We start from the raw sequence: 13,454 nt of genomic DNA, 5'->3' as shown, positions 1-13,454 counted from the left end.
CTGTTGGTGGAAATAAAATATATACTGAAAAATTAAATAGTAGTACATGACAGAATTATCTTTTAATAGCTTCACTATTATTACAGTAAAAATATTTTACATGAGTCACACAGAAAACATTAAAATAAACAAACTTTTTTTTACTTCCACAAAATTAAGTTTTTTTATTTGTAGTAAGAGGTCAACGTTTGACCCTGATATATTGAGTCATAATCGACAGACAAGGTTTGCACCATGTTCGCAACATTATCCTCGAAGTTAACAATGTGTCTGTGTTGACTCCGGAGGACCTTCAAGTCGAGATCACAAAAGCCAGAGTCGGTCACGCTGAAGATTGGACCGAGTTTTGAGGAGACTCGTTCGCAGCTGGAGACTGGTCTGGTAAGTATTTTGGTTAGGCTTAGTAGCTTTGAATCAAGACATTAGTGTTGCATGAAGGCAGTTAAAAAACAAAACCTTTTAATAAGTGTAAGTAAAAGTTTAATTCTGCAATATTTCTACAAAGTATTTTATAGTTTTCAAAGTAGAGTATCAAAGTATTATATGCAAGGTATTTTTAAACATTCATTTGGCACAATAATTCATGTCCTGGTAAAATTCATTACAAAGTAGTTCACTTAAGTTCTTATGCTTCTTTTTTCAACACTGGTCAGAAACTGGCAACTTCCTGAAAAAAGAAAATACCATTCTTAGTAATGCAAAGGCTATATATATAAAAAATGTAGTGTTTAGACAACACCCATGTTATGCCTACATAAATAAACAAATTAAAGGGAAATCCATCACGGTTTGTGTTGGGTCAACATTTGTAGTGAACATTTCAAAACCTGAATGAGTGCATTTCATAACACCAAAATGAGTATATGAAATGCTGGAAGATTGGAAATAAAAACATGTTTAGTCTCTGAATTACCATAATTCCATCTGTTAATTACCAAACATTTTAAATAATTATTTTATGACATTTAAAATAAATAATACAGAGGTAGGAAAAGCCAACCACTCTTTTGTAGTGAGCAAATGATACACACTTATTCAGTTAAAAAGTTATTTATTCCTTATTGTTGCAAAACACTGCAGTGTTAAATATAATATGTACTTGCTTACAGTGGATTTTTTGCTTTATTAAAAGTATAGTTCGTTCACCACTGGAAAGACTTTTTGAAATCCAACTTTTGAAAAGAAAACCCTAGCTGTTAGAAGCTTGCATTGTTATGATCATAACTAGAGACAGAGCGGCCCATCACATTTCCTTCAGTACACAAAGTGAAACAGTTCCAAAAACTTTTCAAAAAATATGCTCTCTTATTTGATATGCTGGATGTACCTATCCCTGTGGCTAGCCTGAACAATTGATAAAGTACAATAGAACCTCATTTGTACGAACCCGGGATCAACGAATTCCCGTGATTAACGTATTTTTTCTCTTGCACCGTCATTTTCCCTACAGTATAAATGCATTATTTTCCAGTGTTATACGAAAGTGTTTCCTTCAATTTACGTTGTAACAGTGCTGTATTTATAGAAAATCGTTAGAAAAGTTGTGATGGAACAATAAAAGTTGAAAGCGAAGAGAGTAAACTTTACTTATTATACGTGATTGCATGTTTTGAGGTCATGGCAGGTTCTTTACCCATTGTAAACAAATCTTTGGTGACGTGAACGTGAAAATTAAGTTGATATTTTATCTCTCCCTTTTGAACTTTAATGAATAATGCTTAAAAATTAAGTTGTATAGTGGAGTTTTTAATTAAATAAATATTGTACTACGGTGGTACCACTAACATAACTTTAAAAGCAACATATAAAATTCTTGTAAATATGGCAACTTCATGCATGTTCGGCAATTTTCGGTTTACCACATAAGAAATATTGCAGAAAGATGATTGGCAGCACTGAATATCCAAACATCACATCTGAAAAGTTTTTTTTAACCTTTTATGTTCGGTAGCCGTGTTATTTTAGAACAAATGTTTACTATAAAATTTCTGAAATTAAATCAATATTAACAAGCGATTATACACAAAGTCAGAAATAAGAATTGTGTGATAAAATCTCACCATTAATAGTGGACGTTTTAAAATGCTCAACATTAACATCCTTTCTTCAATAACCAAAATTTTAATCTTCAACTTTAAATAAACATTAATTGTGAATTACTGCAAGTTTGGGTGGATTTATTGTTTTCACCATGCGAGATAATTGTTATAGTAAAAACGTAATCTTCTCTTTTTTATTTGGTGTTGTGTGTATTTGCTTGTTTCCACCATAGTAAGAATTAAAAAAATTTCAAACACTTCCCTCCTTTTACATTTCTCCCGATTTTTACTTTTTTTTTTTTCTTGGTCCCTTGAAATAAGTAAAAACGAGGTTCTACTGTAACAAAACAGTAGGGCTGGAATGATACAACTTTTATCAATTCCATTACTACAGATTCTTATGGGCCAATTCTGGCGATACTATGTGCCGATACCATGATAATATTTTACTTTAAATTAGGGATCTGCAAGTACAGGTTTTTGAACTGAAGCTGAGTTCGAGCAAGTTTTCCAGAAAGCTCGCGAGTATTGAATGGAGCTTATTTTTATACAAAATTTACAATAAATAAAATGCAGCATTACTAAACAGTTGTGCTTATTATGGTACAAATAAAAACTCATAAGTTCAGTTTTTTATTTAGCCTTGGATATTTCAAGCTGCAGTTTTTAATTCAAGCGTGACTCGGCTAAAAAATTTGAGTTCTCGCAGATGCCTACTTTAAATTATTTTTTCGGTCATCTATGTCATTATTATTTCTCCTTAGTATAAAACAGTTCATGCTTCCTACAGTAACAACGCCAGTCCTATTTTGAGTATAACTCTAATCTAGATACTTCCTTTCAGTCATTCACTAGATCTTACAGACGGACAGAAACGTTTCACAAAAGCTTTATTTTGTACACTATGCAAGGGATTCTGATTGTCCCCTGGATTGCAATTATTTTGTATTTCAAAATGGCCACCAAAATAATTAACTGTAAAGTTTTAATTATCTACGGAATTCATCATGGAGCACTTGGTGGCCCTGGAACTCCCTACTGTGACAAGAATATTTTGTGATAGCTTGTGCTGTTGCAGAGTAAAATGGCCATTTCTAGTACAAGTGCAGCTGAAAAGTAAGTTATTCATTCCATATGCTTTGTAAGCTACATTCAGGGTGTCCAGCAAAGGTGTCCTTTTAATTTCCTGTACATTTCCCACATTCCCTGCATAATCCCAGTGCACTGCTTTAACGTGGAACCAATGTTATACTATCCAAGCAGAAGCACTATAATCATAAAATGTCAATTTATTGTCGTGGTAAGTAAATAATAGAACTTGGAAACACATACAGTAAAAGTCTGTCGTAGCGAGTACGGTCTATAACATGAAATCCGCTATAACGATAATTATCATCGGCACCACCATTTTCCCATAGATTGTGTAGGAAAAAGTTCGTAAATAATGAATGCACCGTGGGCTCATCTTCGCTATAGCGATAGCTTATTCAGCTTTTACACCGATTTTTTGCAATGTTTTTGCTTATTTTCACACCCACATTGGCAAGTTTTACCATTTTCAGGTGGCGCTGATGATGATGATAATATATGGGATATAAATATAATCTTACTGTGATGTTCTGACAAGTCTTGTTTTGGCATGCTTCAACCAAGCTTGTATCTGCTCTGACACTTCAGTTTCAATAGCCCCTGGCACATGTAACCGTACATCTGGAAAAAAAATAATAAAACCACAATTATTGTTGCATTCAGTAAATTTTGCATAGCAAAAGAAGTGGTATCATCAAATGTCATTGGAACAGACACAGATACATACGATGCCACCACCTCCACAAAAAAAAAAAAGGAAAATATTTTGCATTGCAGTGTTGCAAAAAATGTAATAATTATTATACCATTTTTAAATTATAGTGCTGTAATTTTCTTTTTCATGTTGGCAAACGTTTTTTGGCGTATCAACTTCTTGTTGCCATCTACCCACTATACTGCAGAAATGTTTAAATACCGTATTTACTCCAACATAAGGCCTTGGCTCACAGTCAACAATATTGTAAAACATACAAAACATGGGAAAAATTATTTTATAACAATTTTATAAGAAGCTGTTAAGTTACTGATAACTTTCAAAAATTAATAATTAAGTTTAAGTACAATATTTTTAAGAATACCTTGTAAAATTTACTATTGAATTGTTGCACACAAAGATGGTGCAATACTTTTTCAAAAAACATTAATGTAAAAAGTCTTATCTTTAACAAAACACTTACGTAGCACAACTTGTGACAGCCTTAAATTTATAAATGTTTTCTTTCCTTTGAACCCACTCCAGCTGTATTGGGATGCGGCAGAATTTGTCATCAATCTCCTGAGCACTGCGTTGACACATGAAAAAATGCCCTGTCCACCAATACCACCAAGAAACTGTACCTGAAAAAGTTGACAAAGGCATTTAACTCCAAGAATGCTAGTTATTGTGGATACATACCATTGTAACAAATTGTCTTCCACAGAAAAACCAAAGAAAACACACATCATTCTGCAAAAAAAAAAATTATTTATAAAGTTACAATAAATCATGACTGACATAAAATTAATTTACACGCAAACCCAAGCACACAGAACCCAAACAAGAGACGTTGTTGTCCTAGAAAAAAAAAACATATCATGGAAACCACCCAGGATCCGGACGTACCCAAGGATTTGGATATTCAACTGAAATTCCGCAACATCATTTTCGTGAAAATCGTCACTATCATTGATGGATTACTAGACACAAGTACCTAAGTTCAGTACATAGTATCTGTGTAGCGCAGTATCTGTTTATAATGAGTCGGAAATTGAAAAAATAAATAAATAAAAAATTATGGTAGTACAATATTATGTGTTTTATGTAAAAAGTGTTTTTCATAATCATATTGGTGAGATTACCCACATTTGCAGAAGGTTTGAATTGACAGATACCAATGTCTGAACCAAAAATTTTCAGATGAGACGTCTCAATCTCGAGCTATCTGCATGGCATATTTAATATATATATATATATATAGGCTATATATTTTTAATACACATTTGTGCTATTTAATTTGAACATGTTTATGCACAACAAAGCTTTCGCAGGTGCATCACATATAAGTGCATGCAAAGTAACACTAACATGCTTATTAAAATCAATACCATTCTTGAACACAGAAATAGCTTCATTGACAAACTGCTGCAGAAAAACAGTAGATGATGGTTTTTCATACCCATGTATACACCGACAATAAACACATCGCTGATTGCAGACAATGAACACAGAATAGGCCTTAAGCAACTGGTAGAAGATTTTGCTAATGGCAATCCATCAGTATTTACCAATAACTCTAAACTGTCCTTTATAACATCTAGCCGCACATCATGTTCTTGTAGAATTCTTTTGCAAGCTTTTTCTAAGCCAAAATGAAGATATTCACCTGGAAGCATTTGATTTCTGATAATGATATAGTTCTAGGAGTAAGCAACAGTGTACGAGCATCTTTAGGAATTTCACAACCTGATGTGTGTTTGTTAATTATTTTTAATAAAGAAGACAATGCTTTGTGTAGTATGTTGTGATCAACAGCCCAAAAAGGTAAATCCTTCCTTAAATCTGAACCAGAAGACTGTTCCTTTGAATTGTTTTCAGCAATACTTTCACAGATACTTTCTATGTCAGAATCTGAATCAAAGTTTGACTGCACATCACTACTGACATTTCCACTTACTCCAGATGGAATAGGCAACCTCACATTCTTCAATGAACTGCAAATTTTATTATTTCCTCTGACTTCCACTTTATTATGAACTTGAATTTCAGGTGCTGTTCTCAAACATGGTACATTATTTTCTGAGTCTAATGCAGTACTTGTATTACTCAGATCATGAAATTCTGAATACAAACTTTAATTGTTTGTTGTGTGATTTACTATTCTTCACAAATGTCTCTTAGATATGGATGAAATAGCTTTGCACCTTTTCCTGGGATTCTCATCCATTCTAGAGGGAAAAAAGTAAATAAATACAAGCAACAGAATGGAATTGAATACAAGTTATTAATGTTTTGTGAAAAAACAAGTATTGTATTCTTAGGAAAATCTATTCTTAAATCCTACGTGAGAGTATGCAAATTTTGAATACTGCCCTTTTTACCAAATGTTCAACTTTACATTCACACACATATCCAGTGAAAATCGCCATATGTTAATGAAATACAGTTAAGCACATATATTCAGTAATTACTATCTGTGCAATGCAATATCATGTTAATTTGCATGTGGGTTGATTTGATTGCCTAAATATGTGTTCCTGAACATCCTGAATAAGATTTTCCTAAGAAATATTTTTTGAAGCATAACAAAAAAACCATTTGCAGCAGGTACATGGACATGGCCATTTGCATAAATATGCATGAAATCTGCTCCAGCTTCAAAAACGGCTTAAAAATATATTCAGGAGGTAGAAAGCTGTAAAAATTTCACGTTGCAAACTCATCTGGCAGTATATTTTTTTAAGTTTGAAAATCACTAAAAAAAGGCAGTATTTACGTTTCCACACATATTAGCCTACACGCAGTAATTGTAAATTCCGACATAGATAAAGGGGTTAAATAGTTAAGTAGCACTATTAATTATAAGTAAAAAATTGCAGGGTGGAAACTTACGACCGAACAATTGGAATAATACTCCAACCCTAAATGGGAAATTACAAAATTAGAAATTACTTTTATTTCACCACTATTACAAACCACCCACCTTAGGTTAGTTTAATATATACATCATACCTGCTAGTATTGTTTGGTTAAGTATGACTGCATTAAAATAAGTTGTAGATACCTAACCTAACCAAACCAGCATGCAAAATGTGTATTAAAACAACCTAGGGAGGTGTTGATAATACCGGTAAAAAAATTTCAGATATTGAATGTCACACGTCACACCCACGAGCACACATGTTTCTACAGTTCCATCCATCGTACAAAACTTCATACGTTAATTGTTTACATTTGGAAACACATGTTTTACTGCTTATTCCGTGAAAGTTTCAACCTTTCTTTAAAAATACTTCCAGGTGAGTTCGGAACTTGAAATTTTACAGCTTACTAAGCTTATGCGGATCTATTTCCTGAATATATATTTTAAGCCTTTTGAAGCTGGAGCCGATTTCATGCATATTTACTGTCATTTGTACAGACTATCTATATAGACACACTACAGTAACTCAAATCAAATGTTTTCAAAAACGTGGATGAAAAGAAAGGCCTAATGTCCATTTTTGAGAAAGTAAGAAAATTAAAAAAAAAAGTTTTTATTATATTAAAGTATATTTATATGGTTAAAATTATATTTGGTGGAATTACTCTATATAGAACTAGCAAAGCAGCCAGTATCATGTGCCGCGAAATCTTGTAACATTCCCAGTAGCCAGTAGGTACCTATATCGGCTAGTAACCTAACCAAACCAATTAAAATCTAATAAACCTATTGATTGTTGTACCTATATCGGCTAGTAACCTAACCAAACCAATTAAAATCTAATAAACCTATAGATTGTTTATTAGATTTTAATTGGTTTGGTTAGGTTACGAGCCGATATAGGTATCTAAACTACACAAACATGTACAAAATATTGTTCCGTGTGCACCGGGTTTTAGTTTACGTTAGGTTAAATAGGGTTTGGTTCCTAGATTGGGTTAGCTTAGATTATTTCAAAAATGCTCGTCCCGACTACCGTAATTCATTAATTAGTTTAACAGTAAGCCAAGCGTTAATTCTATATTACATGCGGGAGAATTGGCGGGCGGAGAGAACGAAAGCATAAACATTCACATTACGAGAAAATATCCTCAAAATATTCTTACCTCCATATTTTCAAGAAAATCCGACGATAAAACCAAGTGAAATTCCAAAATGTTGAACGAGCATAAAACGACGACAAAAGAAATAAACAATCAAACACGGAATTTTGAAGTCAGTTTGCAACTAAACTTACATTTTAGTGTATAGTTTAACAGTATCAAACTAACATAAAACTAAAATTAAATATTAAAAGTAATTTAAATGATTGAAAAATACTCTTTTAAGAAATAATATATTTATTTCAAACTTTGAAAGACAAACAATGTTATGACCTTTTAGTAGATACGCAAAGATGACCACTATCAACGTTGTGACAACGTTATAAATTTGTGTATGTAGATTCGTTACGAGTGGAAACGTTGCAACAACGTTGTCGATTCTTATGTTGCCAACTTCAACAATTCAACGTTGGATCAACGTTTCTGCAACCAAGTGTGTTATGTGGGTAGAGACTCACTGGAAGTCCCACTCAGGTACCTGGAACGCATTGCAGCCTTGCATCCTAGCATGCATGTAACACTGCCCCCTCATTGAACCTGATCATCCCGAATATGTAATGCATCCCTTCCGGCATTTTTCCTCAAACTGTCCAAATGTACCACATTCATCGTCCCCGTTTTCCTCTCTGGATGTGGTAGACCACATAATATAATCGCTTCAAGACCATACGGGCCTTCCCACGCTGATTGAAGCCTAGGTCACCTTCCCTTCCTTCGTTGCATGGTTCTAAAGCCACACCAAATCGCCCCTCTTGAAATCTGATTGAGTTAAGCCTTCAGGTCGTACCTCTTCTTCATTAAATTTGTCGCTAATTGAAGATTTTTGCAGGCTTCTTCATGAATAAGCACCATTCGTTCCTTCAGAAGATTCTCATAACCAGTGGTGCTGGTCGGCTCCCTGCGAGGACGACTGAACTTGACATCACAGGGCAGCCTCAACTCCTGTCCAAACACAATACTCGCAGGGGTCAGCCCAGTGGAGTCATTGATGGCAGACCTATATGTCATTAGGAACAACTGGATGTGTTGATACCAATCCTGTTGATGCTCGGCCACAACCTTTGCAAGGTGTTCCTTGAGAGTCCTGTTTAACCATGCCATCAGACTTAGAATGTAGGGCTGTAGTCCTGGTTTTATTTATTTCCAGCAAACGATGTATCTCCTGAAATTTTTTCGATTCAAAGTTGCGGCCTTGGTCTTAGTGGAGCTCCGTCGGTACCCCAAATCTGCAAATCAAGTGCTTGAATATTGAATCTGCACTGGTAGTAGCTTTTATGTTAGGAAGTGCAGAAGCTTCTGGTCACTTACTGAAGTAATCTATTGCTACCAGAATATATTGGTTACCCTCTTTAGTCTTGGGAAATGGTCCAGCGATGTTAATGGCTGTCTTCTGAAATGGGTCCTTACACTGTAGGCCCTCATTTTCCCACGACTATGGTGTATTTAGCCATGCATGTTTCTCATTGTCTACACCAAGCATCCACATCCTGGCAACACCTCAACCAATAGTAGCATTGACGGATCTTGACTAGAGTTTGGTTCACCCCTAGAGGTTCACCAGAGGTACAATCATGGATTTCTTTAAAAACCAATGCCACTACACTCCTTGAAAGTAGTAGTTGCATTGTATCTTCTTTTCCATTTGAACTTTACCATGCCCTCATTACTAGCCCATACACCATCCTCAAGGAATCCCATTGTGCCCAGTAATCTTTCACAGTCCTTCAGTCACTAGCGATCTGATGCCATATTGAATGTACAGTACCACTCTCTAGCCAGCTTTTAATGGGTGCTAGGTCAGGATCTTGTCACTGTGCTGCTTTCAAGCTGGTATTATCCCATTTTACTTCTCTGTTTGTTATTGTTGTTCGCCGAACATCTTATATCCTTTCATTTTCTCTGCCCTTTTGCAAGGTATTCATGAGAGGGCATCAGAATTGCTGTGAGTTCGGTTTTTTCCTGTGTTCTATCCGACAATCATATTGCTGTATCTGTTAAATTCATCTAGCAAGTTGCTTCCCTGGATTCTTAAATTATTGTAGCCACTTAAGTGCGGCATGGTCAGTGCGTAAAATGAATTTCCTCCCATATAAATATTTTTAAAACGTTGCAGAGAATTCACTACAGCCAATAGTTCTCATCAAGTGACACAATAGTTATGCTCAGGCTTAGACAAAACATTGCTGTAGTATGCTATTTTTCGTTCATTTCCATCTTGAAACTGGGAAAGTACAGCACCCAACCCTTCTCCGCTTGCATCTGTGTCGAGGATATACTCTCCATGTTGACAGTGTTAGGCAAGTATAGGGCTAGTGCACCGGAACTTATTTGAGGTCTTAAAAGGCAGTCTCACATGCTGAAGTCCATAAAAATATACTCTTGTCTTCAGTCAGTTGATGCAGTGGTTTTGCGATTGCTGAATACCCCTGCACAATCCGCCTGTAGTAGGTACAGATAACTTCTTTCTTCATGTTATTCGTAGGTTGAGGCCACTCTTGAACATATCAGATCTTATCAGGATCTGTTCACACTTCATCCTGTGATACAATGTGCCCCAGGAATCTTACCTCATGCTGGAACAGGAAGCACTTCTCAGGACTTAACCTAAGTTGGGCACGAAGAAACCTATCGAATACATCCTGGAGATTTTGCAAAAGTTTCTTCACAGTATTTACCACCACAATAAAGTCGTTCAGGTATACTGGACATGTTTTCCAAGTCAATCCATGCAGGACAAGTTCCATCAATATTTAAAAGTTGCAGGAGCATTACTAACCCGAATGGTAACACAGTGAACTGGAACAGCCCACTACCTGTCGTGAAAGCAGTCTTCTCCTTATCCTCAGGCTGCAGCTCCACTTGCCAGTAACCACTCTTCAGGTCCAGTGCAGAGGACCATCTGGTGCCAGAGAGTTTATCAAGTGTGTCATCGATACATGGGAGAGGGTATCTGTCATTTTTGTTGATGTTATTCAGCTTCCGGTAGTCAACTGGGGAAACCCAAGGACTCGCTGATGGTTAAATTATACCACACTCCATCATACCTACGATCGATCAACTTCTCTTCTTCTTCCTGTTTTGATAGAGGCAGCCGCCATGGTGCCTGTTGGATTGGCTATTAATTACCTGTGCTGATGCGCTGGTAGAACAGGCTTGTTCTCCCAAGATCAGTATCCCCTAAGGAAAAGACATCCTGGTTGCTTACACGAAAGGCTTTGACTTCCTCTATTTCTCCATCTGTTAGATTATTTCGGCAGCAGCTTAGTAAATGTTCTAGATTTGGGTTCAGTTCTTTCTCCGCATGCCCAATATGTGAGGAAGATTCACACTGGCCTAATTAAGAGACTGGTTTGTAGCTAGTTTTTGAGTTTCCCTGTTTCAGAACCCTTGATCGCAAATCGAGGTTGGCCACTCTAACTAGTACAACCTCGCCAACCTTGCAATGCTTCAAGCGAACAGGAGCATCATCAATCCTAATGTCTTATCTGGCTTAATCAGGTAGCTCATGTTGCCCCTTGGGTATTCCATAATCCTAGCTGCTATTTTCTGTTCATGGTTTGCTGGAATTGAAAAAGATGTGCTAACTACCACTTGCTTTACCTGAACTTCTAATTGGTCGGGAGTAAATAAGGCCACCTCTTTTTCGTTAATACACAGTACCTGTCCTTCCATATTAATAACGAATCCGTATCGATTCATGATATTCACTCACTCGCAGTAGATGTAGCCTCTCTCGGTACCCAGTGACACTTCTGAGTCACATATGCCGCATGTCATTCAGCCAGTTGCCCGAGACAGGCCGACCATTGCTTTGGACAGGCCCTATTCTCTTGAAAGTATTGCTCACTATCCTCCAACGGCTTGCTTGTTTCTACCCTTTTCGTCTCTATTCCTTCTCTCTCAGCTACTTGTTCACACATGATTTCTTCCCAGCTCATCTTCGTCTCTTCTTGGCTCCTCAACCCTTCTTGGGTCTTCTGAATCTCGTCTAGACTGCACTTAGTTTCTCCTTGTACAATCTTCATGACTCCTTATGTTCTCATTAGCTCTTATTGATCTTTCTTCATATCTTCTTTGCATTTTCCCATATATACTTAACTCATCTTCATCACTTTTCGGCTTTTCTTCAGTTCTTCTTGGCATTTCCCCTCTCTCTTTTGTTTATCGTCACGTCTTCCTGTTCAATATTCATCACTTTGTGACTCGTCTTCATCACTTCTGTTCTCTTCTTCAGCTCTTCTTTGATTTTCTTTTCCTGGCTGTAATTCTACCTTTGGCTGTTCTTCTCTTCTTTGGTGACAATTATTTGTCTCACTCTTCTTTTCATCATGGTGGTTCTTTATCTCCTTCATTTATTCTTCACATCTTTCGCGAAGTTCTTCATACTGGTTATAATTTACTTTGTGTCATTCAGAATATTTCTTCTAGGGCAACCCTTACATTCTTGATATCCTCAACACTAACCTCTTCAGCAGTCATCTGTCTCTAAAACTTTCACTAATTAAATAACCTAAATAATTATTTAATTCTATTACTGTTCTTAACTCTAAATGACCTATCTTAAACTTCTAATCTAAACTAACAATAACTCTATTTTATTCAAAACTAACACTAACTAAAAATTCACTAAAGTTCTTAACACTAAATTTATTCTGTAGAAAAAAAATTATCTTTTTTTAAAATTAATTTTGTAACTGAAACTTAAATCTATTAATTAGGGCTATCCCACTTCTGACTCTAAAATTTTTACGATTTAATAATGTTGTGGGGGAGAACTGGGTTTGTAACGTATAGCCTAATTACGTTTTATTACACAGTTTTATTGACTACTAATATTTACATTAATAATAAATAATTGCACTTAAAAATGCCTAATCACCAATTACTTGTACTTAAAAATCTTTATTCCAAAGTCATTCAGTGTCTGTCAAGTTCCACAGTCCGAACTCCTCATTGGGCCACACTCCTTGCGGAACTCAACGCGGCACACCCTGCGAAACTCTGCAGCCAAACTCACCGCGGAACTCCGTCACGGGACTCTGTCACCAAACTATCGCCGTAGCCGCGGCACTCACGGCACTCATCGTCGTGGGACTCGTCGCGGGCTCTCACGGCACCCGTCGCTGAACTCTCACCGCACTCCGTCGCCGACGTCGCACTTCCCTTCGCTTGGAATCCGCTCGGAACTCCCACGGAGACCGGCGTTGCGGCTTAAATAGTCGTGGGTCAATCTTTCCAGAACCGACGAGCGCAGTTGTGTCAAGTCGCGTCATCATGGGCCGACCCAATGGCCGAAAAGTCCAGAACGAAAACATTTATTCGCGCCACACCACACGGTGGCCTCGGGAAACCCGCAGATTTCCAGGCCACTTTAAGTGTCAGTGACAATAGTCCGAGGTGGGACGGTGAGCGGAGAGTGGAGGGTGATTTTTAGCCAGATCCTTGTAATTCAGACAGGCACACGTGCATGCGTGACATCAGCGCCTGTGCGGGGTCCCTGGCCATTCTCACTGGAAGGCTCACTCAGGTACCTGGCACGCGTC

The 13,454-nt window shown here is 36.7% G+C and overlaps 1 long non-coding RNA gene across 1 annotated transcript; it reads right to left on the bottom strand.

Annotated features, from left to right (window-relative positions):
• Positions 1–463: 463 nt before the first annotated feature.
• Positions 464–8,316, bottom strand: LOC134527131 (uncharacterized). The gene is made up of 4 exons (XR_010074092.1): positions 7,915–8,316; positions 4,307–4,466; positions 3,650–3,749; positions 464–667 (listed from the first exon to the last, which is right to left on the bottom strand). It is a non-coding gene; the product is annotated as an uncharacterized LOC134527131 (long non-coding RNA).
• Positions 8,317–13,454: the final 5,138 nt, after the last annotated feature.

The sequence above is a fragment of the Bacillus rossius genome, chromosome 1 (assembly GCF_032445375.1).
Source record: "Bacillus rossius redtenbacheri isolate Brsri chromosome 1, Brsri_v3, whole genome shotgun sequence".
In the NCBI taxonomy this organism is placed as follows: domain Eukaryota; kingdom Metazoa; phylum Arthropoda; class Insecta; order Phasmatodea; family Bacillidae; genus Bacillus; species Bacillus rossius.
Note: the sequence above shows the minus strand (reverse complement) of the source record. Positions and strands in the feature narration are given on the sequence as shown.